This window comes from Apium graveolens, chromosome 6 (genome assembly GCF_009905375.1).
Source record: "Apium graveolens cultivar Ventura chromosome 6, ASM990537v1, whole genome shotgun sequence".
Lineage (NCBI taxonomy): Eukaryota > Viridiplantae > Streptophyta > Magnoliopsida > Apiales > Apiaceae > Apium > Apium graveolens.
In genome coordinates this window covers 259608439-259618773 of record NC_133652.1, presented here as the reverse complement: position 1 = coordinate 259618773, position 10335 = coordinate 259608439, and the positions used below count along the sequence as shown (strand labels likewise).

The 10335-nt window shown below is 34.3% G+C and overlaps 1 long non-coding RNA gene across 3 annotated transcripts; it reads left to right on the top strand.

The window, feature by feature from the left end:
- Positions 1 to 2117: 2117 nt before the first annotated feature.
- LOC141667223 (uncharacterized) lies at positions 2118 to 10224 on the top strand. Of its 3 annotated transcripts, XR_012552532.1 has the most exons (8): positions 2118 to 2271; positions 2597 to 2663; positions 2783 to 3486; positions 3995 to 4127; positions 6026 to 6316; positions 6781 to 6856; positions 6969 to 8277; positions 9719 to 10224. It is a non-coding gene; the product is annotated as an uncharacterized LOC141667223 (long non-coding RNA). The 3 variants fall into 3 exon arrangements; XR_012552530.1 differs by lacking the exon at positions 9719 to 10224 and having other exon boundaries at positions 6053 to 6316; positions 6969 to 7809; XR_012552531.1 differs by lacking the exon at positions 9719 to 10224 and having other exon boundaries at positions 3992 to 4127; positions 6969 to 7809.
- Positions 10225 to 10335: the final 111 nt, after the last annotated feature.

The window sequence follows — 10335 nt, the reverse complement described above, 5'->3', positions numbered from 1 at the left end:
GTTTAAATTAACAGGTCAGCTTCGGGTATTTCGGGTCAACCCGAAAATGACCCGATTTTTTCGGGTAAATTTTTACCCAATCCGAACACGACCCGAAAGTCAAAATCCTCAACCCTAATTCGTACTTTTGCGGGTTGGGTTCGTGTCGGGTTTCGGGTCATGTCTGATTTTGCCACCCCTACCAATGCCCTCTGTTGGGGTATTATATATATATATATAATAGATAGATAATATATGTTTGTTATATTAAAATTTATTAAGTTACACTTAAAGTGAGAACTAGTCTATGATTTCTGCATATTTTTTCGGATAAAAATGCAAAATAGGGTAGAATAATACACTTAGAACATCTACAACCATATAGAACCCTTAGCTAAAAATAACTAATACATGCTATAAATAAAAAATATAGAGATTATGTAAAAAAATCCATCTCCAATGGTACATTCCCCTTGTTTATAAATATAGTCAACCTCTCAATGTTGGCTATATTTGTTGAACCACTACAAACCTGTAATAAATCTGTAAAAAAAATTATAATCATTTATTACCATATTGAAAATATATATTTTATTTATAATAACATAAAATTTTAATAACATGTTATTTTTTTAAATATAGCTAACCAATATAGCCAATACTATCGAAGTACAATGTCTTACAGATTGAACAAATTTTACATATTGTCTTACATGTCCTATTTAGCACACCAATTATAGCCAATACAATTGGAGATGCTCTTACCGGGAAACAAAACAATATACACCGGACAATGAACATATTTGGCAAACACATATAGTATAACCACCTGTGTTAGGCCCAAACAAAAATATTTATATAAGATAAATTATAAAATGTATTTGTATTTGTTTATATTTAAGTTGATATAAATTATGTAAAAATTAGTTAATAATATATTTTAAGTATCGGATTGGTTTGGAAATTTTCGGTTCCGTTTCCACCTATAACCAAACCAAAACCGATATTCGGTTTTAGTTTTTAGTTTTTCGGTTTCGATTGCGGTCAAATTTTTTACTAATCGATTTTTAATGTTTCTTAACAGATTCGTTTTCGGTTTCAAATTTATTCGATTTTTTGCTTAGCTCCAGTACCCACTCACCGTTTTTTACCTTCCAAGTAATGGATTAAGTCCTAAAATGCTTTTCTTTTGAAAGAAAGAGTTAATAAATTGACCTTTTTGACATTGTCTAAAATAATTAAATTAAAATTTCAAAATAAAATAAAATTGTATGAAGAATTAGTTTTATATTAATAACTTCAAACTATTTTTTCGAATGAAAATACAAATTGCATTGATTGCTTTGTGCGAACAGTATTTTAAAAGAAAAAAAAGGAAGAAATCATAAAACAGTGAAATTACAAAAAAAAATTAAGAACGTAGTATTTTTGAAAATTCTTCTAACATTATTGGGATCCGGTAAAAATGAAAAAAATGACAAAAATAGCCTGTTATTTAAAAAAATTTAACAAAAATAGAAAAGTAACCGGTTTTAGCCGATTAAATATTCCACTGTCAGTTGGGTATCCCAATTTGTATAAGATACTTCACTGGTAGTTTGATATTTCATATATGGGACAACAGAAGGGTATCTCATATAAACTAACTTCACTAGATAGTATCTCCTATAAAATGAATACTCCACTGACAGTTGGGTATCACATCGGCTAAAGTTGGTCAACTTTTAGAAATCAGTCATTTTTGTTAATTTTTTATAAAAATAGGTTAAATTTGTCATTCACCCGTAAAAATGCATAATATGGAAGATAAATTATTTTTTCTAAAAAAAAGAAATTATGCATATTAAAAATGCATAATATGGAAGATAAATTATTTTTAAAAAAAGAAGAAATTATGCATATTTTATTCTTTTATCAAAGCCCAATAACATTACTGCTATAAAATTGTCGCCACCAGCTTTACATACGCGTAACGCGCACCAAAATCTAGAATGTTCGTTCAAACCGATAGACCAAAACCCGGTGACGTGTCTAATGCCAATCTTAGCCGTTCAAAATAAACGACTTAATTGTGGACCGTTGGATGAATTTTATTCCCGCAAAATAATCTCCATCTCTCTCCTATTTCTTCTCCATCTCTATCTCCTTTCCTTCATTTTTCCCCTCTCCTCCTATATATATAAACGCCTCTCTCTCTCTCAATGTATATATTCATCATGTTTTCGGTTTCGATTTATGTGGATTCTAGGGAGTTTGGATGAATTCAGATCTTGCATCTGCACAACAGTAGAGGTACTCTCTCTCTCTCTCTCTCTCCCTCTCTCCCCTCTCTCTCTCTCCCTCCTCTCTCTCTCTCTCTCTCTCTCTCTCTCTCTCTCTCTCCCTCTCTCCCTCTCTCCCTCTCTCTCTCCCCTCTCTCTCTCCCTCTCTCTCTCTATCTCCCTGTCTTTCTCTCCTCTCTATCTCTCTGTCTACCTCCCCCTCTCTCGCTATTTATATGTATATGTTGTTATGTTTAGGGAGTTGTTTCGATTAGCGGTGTTATATTTATCGGTTGATTGATTCTCTCTATATGTATATGTATTTGCTTGTGTGTATATGTTTTTGTTATGTGCAGAGACTTGTTTCGATCCGTTCTATCAGATTAATTGGATCCTAGAAGTCATGTTTGGTTGATTCGAAAGGTACTTGGTTCAATTTTTTGAATTTTTGTTCGATCTATACATAATTTATCATGTAATTGATCGATTGTATATTTATTCTTATGTATAAATCTAATTGTAGGAGTTTTATATATTTTCAGATATGTTGAATTGGTGAAACTTTATCGAATTTGACCGCAATTGAAGTCATCGGGTTCACCGGTTCACGAAGCAGTTTCGTTGGGCTGATGATTGTGGGAGATGAGATACAATCGGTATACAATTTTACATGTATTATTGTACAATTGTTACAGTCGATTGTGTTGTAGATGTGAGAAAAAGAGAGGCAGAGAGTGAGTCGATTCGTGTTTGTTGTGTCTAGGCCTTTGCCATATCGGGTGCGCTTGAATGGCAGGTCAAACCCTACCTAATAAAATTATTCTTTTGTGTTGATGAAGGGAGATGGTACGGGGTGGTTTTTGCCCGACTCTCCCTTCATCGTGTGTCGCGTCTCGCCTTTACTTTTTTTATTTTCTTGCACCACATTCTTGCACCTGCACCTGCGGTAACTGGCACTTGTCGATTGTTAGAACTGGCTAAATTCGATCAATAAGTTTTATGACATGCTGGATAAAACACGAACGGTGGCTGTGCTGCCGAGCCATTCAAATCAAATCATGGTTGATAAATTCTGGTTGACACATCAGGCGGACTGCAAAATCCTTTCAAATCAAAACCTATCAACCTGGCAGATTAACATGATTGAAAACATATTCAGTTTCTGATAAAGATTAACAACGGTCAAGCAACTACATCCATTGATTACAACCGTATCCATCTATTTCCACATGATTCTTCAGCTAAGGTACCAATATCTTTTAATCATCGCAAGTTAATGATAATTTTGCAGTTTATCTTTGTAATATTTGTACTACAGTAAATTCAAGCTTAATTTTGCATTTTTATGTATTTTTGTTAGGCATTAGCTAAATTGTCGCAAATTATCTCCTTGAGTATTTGAATTCTTAATGACAGTAGCTCCCCTCCCTCCATTACATTTGTCGTAGTAAATGTCAAGTACTTTTTAGCTTTTATTTTCAGTGTTGCATTTAATTTATTGTATTAGTACTTGGACGAAAAATATGGACTAGATTTTATGTTATTATGATACGGAATTGGAGATATTGCTTTGCGAGGCTGTATGGTTTTTTGCTGCTGAGAAGATGAGAGCCTTTGCAAATTCTGAAAGGAAGCATTTGCTTGTAAAAGTTTAAAACTCCCATGTGTGGGTTTATTACATTTGATTAATGTACTTTAAATTGATATTTATGTACTTTATGAATGGAATTATGAAGTCTAGATTTTTGCAGCAGGAGCTGGTATCTGATCTTCAATTGATCATAATTGGCTAAAGATTACAATCTTCACATGTTCGGTGGAACCTGACTATCTTGCAAAGCTTTGGTAATTGTAGTATTATTCGACTGCTGTAACTTTAAAACAAAGGTATTGGAAAATTTTTGAAAGCAATCATTTAATCTAATTATTGAGTTGCAAGTTTATGTTTGGTAAAATTGTTCTTTCGATTCAGCTAATTACTGATTTAAGTTTTTGCTTTGGGGAACATCATGTTGTTCCTCCATATTTCTGTGCTGCATAAACCGTAGTTGTTATTACTGCACATCTACTTTGTAACTTTGTCTGCGGTTACAGTGAATTTGATGGTGTTTGCTGAATCAACGTTTAATGGCGAGTTCATGTATTGGTAATATTTGTTTATTTGTTTATATCTCGATTAATTATCTGTAGAATTACGATCCACAAGACCCCTCCGTTTTATGTCATCATCCGAAGAGGATTGAACTTTTATTCTAAATGAACAGGGGAACAGAACTTAGATGAAGGGACTAATTAATTTTTTCCCAAGTTTACATAATCGATACTGCACAGTATTTTAACCTAGTGCTTTCTTGGATAAAAGATTTACAGTGTAAAATGTTGCATGTTTTTATTGTTAATCTTCAATTCATATATATTGAACATATAAAGAAAACCAGATTTTATTTGCCAACAGAAGCCCGGATATTGTTTTTTTTGCATCTCTTTGGCACCAAAGTTCAATGTTCTTGGCTGTTTTAAAATTCCTGGGATAATAGATTTGATCATAGGTAACAGATTTGTTCTTGTTTCTTCTGCTTGGTTAACCCAATTACACGGTGCAATTTGGTGCATGGGAAAAGAGCTTATTTTCTCTATTGATCTGTTATCAAAAAAGTTAATTTGGAGACTATACTTGTTTATCATTACATGCCTGCTGAATTTTTTTGATAATTGAAATAGTTTTGTTCTTTGATGAATATGCATGATAGTTGATACAACTTTTATGTTTTGCCAGCTGATTTTTTTTAATGATCAAAATAGTTATGTTCTATGATGAATCCCTAAGCTCAAAGTTGGAAGAGCGCTCAAGCATTTTTCATGTTTGAGAGGTTGGTGGTTCAAGTCCACCTGGATTCTGTTGCAGTTTTTCGAACTAACACTGTTTATAAAATCGGATTGTCTATCCTGTGCTACAATAGGTTTCCCAATAGTAGTATCTATTTTCTTTTCTGGTTGTTGAATCACAAATAATGATACAAATACAATTGACAACCTCTTTTTAGCGGGGTTCACGGCCTTATTTATAGAGTATCCAATGGGTTAGATTTTTGGGCTTTGCTCTTTTTTGTGTGGGAGATTAGAGCTTACTCGTTTATCAAGAAGAATTTGTGAAGTTTTTTTGAGGAGATTTTGTGAGACTTGATAGCTCGTAATTCTCAAATTTCTAGTTTAGTTATACTTCACGAGTTGAATCAATAATTTGAGGTTGTGCCACTCTAATTTGTGTGGAGATTGATGATATAAATTTATAATGAGGTAGTGAGGCGAATCTTTGTATAATTTGTATACGGAGATGATGATATAATGAAAATCAAACTTTAATTGAATTAAAAATATGAAAATCTAATTAAATGAATTGAACTAGAATTTTGTTCGAAAGCCGTTCAGATTGACCTACAGGCACTCTGACCGGAACAAACAATTGAAAAGAGAAAGCTTGAACATTGACTTCGAGCACTATTTATACTAAGCAATCGACTGTTATTAACAATCAAAAGTGTGTATTGACAAACGTGTCTAATATAAATAGGAAATATTTTTAGGGACGGAGGGAGTATAATTTATTGATTGTTGGATAAATGGTGACGGTTCCTTATTAAAATGGTTTAAAAAAAAACCTAAAATACAGAAGCGTATATTTTTTTAAGCCTCGACAAATATTTTATTTATTGTGCATTTTGTAAAAATATATTTATGTATATTTCTTTTTAATATCCTATTTGCATATTTTATTAACATTCCAGCTACAAAATTGCCGCCACCGCCAACAGATTTTACATACGCGTACCAAAATCTAGAATGTTCGTTCAAACCGATAGACCAAAACCCGGTGACGTGTCTAACGCCAATCTTAGCCGTTCAAAATAAACGACTTAATTGTGGACCGTTGGATGAATTTTATTCCCGCAAAATAATCTCCATCTCTAACTTCTAATTCTTCTCCATCTCTATCTCCTTTCCTCGTTTTTCCCCTTCTCCTCCTGTATATATGGAGTTTGGATGAATTCAGATCTTGCATCTGCACAACAGTAGAGGTATTCTCTCTCTCTCTCTCTCTCCCTCTGTCTCTCTATCATCTGTCTTCCCCTCTCTCTATCTCTTTCTTCCCTCTCTCTCCCCCTCTCGTCTCTCCCTCTCTCTGTCTCTGTCTCTCTATCATCTCTCTCCCCCTCTCTCTCTCTTTCTTCCCTCTCTCTCCCTCTCTCGTCTCTCCCTCTCTCTGTCTCTGTCTCTCTATCATCTCTCTCCCCCCTCTCTCTATCTCTTTCTTCCCTCTCTCTGCCCCTCTCGTCTCTCGTCTCTCCCTCTCTCTCTCTTTCTCTCCCTCTCGCTCTTTCTCTCCCTCTCGTTCTTTCTCTCTCTCTCTCTGTCTTTATATGTATCTGTCTGTTGTATGTTTAGGAAGTTGTTTCGATTAGCCTTGTTAGATTAACCGGTCGATTGATTTTTTCTATATATGTATGTGCTTGTGTGTATATTTTTTTTTTGTTATGTGCAGGGCGTTGTTTTGATCCGTGCTCTCAGATTTATCCGATTAATCGGATCTTAGCAATCGTGTTTGGCGGATTCAAAAGGTACTTAATTCGATTATTCTTTTAATTTTGATTTATATGTCATATATTTATTTGATTAATTGTATATTTACGGTCATGAATGAATTTAATAGATGGAACTTTGTAATCGCAGATGATGTTGATTCGGTGATACTTTCTCGAATTTGACATTAATTGAAGTCATCCGGTTCGCGGAGATGGCCTAATGATTTTCGGTATACAATTCTGTATGTATTGTTGTACTATTGTGACAGTTGTTGTGTTGTAGATGTGTGAGGTAGAGAGGGAGTCCATTACGAGAAAAATGTAGTTGTGTCTAGGCCTTTGCCATATCGGGTGCGCTTGAATGGCAGGTCAAACCCTACCTAATATAATTCCTCTTTTGTGTTGATGAAGGGAGATGGTACGGGGTGGTTTTTGCCCGACTCTCCCTTCATCCTGTGCCGCGTCTCGTCTTTACCTTTTTTTTTTAATTTTCTGGCACCACATTCTTGCACTTGCACTTGCACCTGCTCCTGCAGTAACTGGTACTTGTCGATGGTTTAGAACTGGCTAAATTTGATCAATAAGTTTATGCTAAGCTGGATAAAACACGAACGGTGGCTGGGCTGCTGAGCTATTCAAATCAAATTGGGGTTGATAAATTCTGGTTGACAATCAGGCGGACTGCAAAATCCTTTCAAATCAAAACCTATCAACGTGAAAGATTAACATGATTGAAAAATATTCAGATACAATGTTTGAGCAACTACATCCACTGATTACAACTGTATCCAACAATACGCACATGATTCTTCAGCAAAGGTACTAACATCTTTTGAGCATCACAAGCTAATTATAATTTTGCAATTTGCCCATCTTTGTAAATTTTATATTTAACAGCCACTTCAAGCTTTATGTTGCATAGTGATGTATTCTCAATAGGCGGAAGCTAAATTGTTGCAATTGTCTACTCATGTTTTCATTTTTGATGACGAGAGCTCACCCTTCCTCATCTACATTTGTCTTAGTTCATGTCTTCCTTTCTAGCTTCTATATTCGGTGTTACATTTAATTTATTGTACGAGTACTTGAATAAAAAAATGAACTAGAATTTATATTATTATTATTATATGGAGTTGGAGATTCTGCTGGGTGAGGCTATATGTTAGCTGCTGCGAGGGTCTTGATGGAACAAGAGCCTTTGCAAACCTCGGACAGAAGGAAGCATTTGTCTGTAGATGTTTTTAATCTCCCTTCAGTATTACCATTGATTAATGTACTTCAAATTGATATTGATATACTGTATGAAAGAAATTATGAAGTCTTCACATTTTTGCAGCAGGAGCTGTAAAAATGATTCTCAAGTGATTATAATTGGAGAAGGATTACAATCATATGTACAGAGGCATTTGGCTATCTTGCAATGCTTTGGTAATTGTAGTATTAACTTCAAATCAAAGGTATTGAAAGAATTTTGAAGGCAATAGTTGCATCTAATTATTGAATTACAATTTATCTTTGGAAAAATGTTCAAATGTTCTTTTGATCTAACCTTTAACTGATTTAAGTTTTTGCTGTGGTGAACATCATGTTGTTCCTCACTTCCGTGCTCTTTATTTGTAAATGACTATTGCTATATGTACTTTGCAATTTTTTCTGCGATAACAGTGATTTTGATGGTGTTCGTTGAATTGAGGGTAATGTATTGGTTTTATTTGTTTATATTTTGGTTTATCTTGCGGAATCACGATCCACCAGGGTAATGTATTGGTTTTATTTGTTTATAGCTCGATTCATTATCTTGCAGAATCATGATCCACCAGTCTCCCTTGTTGTGTTATCATCTGAAGGGGGATTGAACTTTTCTTTTGAATGAACGGGGGGACAAAACTTAAATGATGCAACTAATTAATATTTTTTCCCAAGTTTTACATAAGTGATCATACTGCATAATTTTTATTCTAGCGTTCCTGGATATTCTCAAATTATGTTATATGAACCTTAAGATTTACAATCGTCTAAAATGTTACATGTTTTTGTAGTTAACTTTCGATATATTACTAAACATATTGAGAGAAACAGATTTATCTTTGCCAACAGAAGCCCAGATATTGTTTTTTTTTTCAATTAGCACCAAAATTTACCTTCCCTGCTTCTGTTTTAAAATGCCTGTTTTAACAGATTTGTTGAAAGCCTTTATTTTCAAAAATTGGATTAAATGATCAGTCTTTAGTCTCTTCAATATATTTTGTTTCTTCTACTTGGTTAACCCAATGATATGTGCAACTTGGTGCATGAAAAAAAGAAAGCATATTTCTATATTAATCCGTTGATATCAAAAACATGAATTTGGGAATTAAGGAAATGTATGCTTGGTAATACAACCCGTTGTCTTGCATGCCAACTGAACCTTTTGATATGAATCCATAAGCTCAAAGTTGGAAGAGCGCTCAACCATTTTCCATGTTTTGAGAGGTTGGTGGTTCAAGCCCACCTGGGTTCTGTTGCAGTTTTCCGAACTAAAACTGTTTATAAATCATATTCCCTCAATCAATTCCAATTGTTTACATTTCTGAGCAAATGTCCGGCGCGCATTTTAAGGTACATAAAAAGTATAGTTATGTAACTTATTTTTATAATTTTCTTTTTCTGAATAAAAGTTGAATGTTTTAATTTTTATTCAGAAAAATAAAATTGTAAATTTTTTTTACAGAACTATACTTTATATGTGACTTAAAATTCGTGTCGGACACTCTCTAAAAAATGTAAACAATTGAAAGAGACGGAGGGAGTATATATTATCTTCATCCATCCACCTTTTATTGGGCCAATATATGCCTCCAGATACATGTTCATTCTATATGCCTCTAAATCTGCTGGTTTCTATGACACTTGATACAGATCACCAGCCAGGGTAAACACCAAATCGAGAGGGCGCTGGCCTCTGCTATGTGGCACAGAGAACAAGATCAGGTGTCCGAAAAGGTTCTCTCTCAGAGGACGAGACCAGGTTTTCGAAAAGGTGCTATCTCGGATCTTTACCAACAGTAAAGGCATACGGTTGATTAGCGGTCTACATTTAAAGGGAATGAATGTCTCTGAAGGCCAAAACAGAGCCAATGCCAGAAAACTAACTTATTTTTTTAAACGCGGATCAATGTCATGACAGAACTCAAATGGCGCAAAACACAACCTTTGAAAACCAACGAGTGGCTTGCCTACAGAACGTATCGCCACTCTAACATGGCAAATTTCAAAGACGGTGATTTTGGCAGGGACCTTACACTAATACTCTCACAAAAGCATGCCTTCACCCTCAACCTCTTGTTACCAAGAAAAAAAAGCGGTATCCTACGGTAGATACACAATTTGAACATAGATTTGAAAAGTACACACAAGATTCATTTGGAGGCTAATTTAAGAACATATCATTTATTGATTTTTGTGGTAAATGGGGATGTAAACCCATCAAAATGTGTTAATAAAAACCTAAAGACAGAAACTTGGGAGGATTCCTT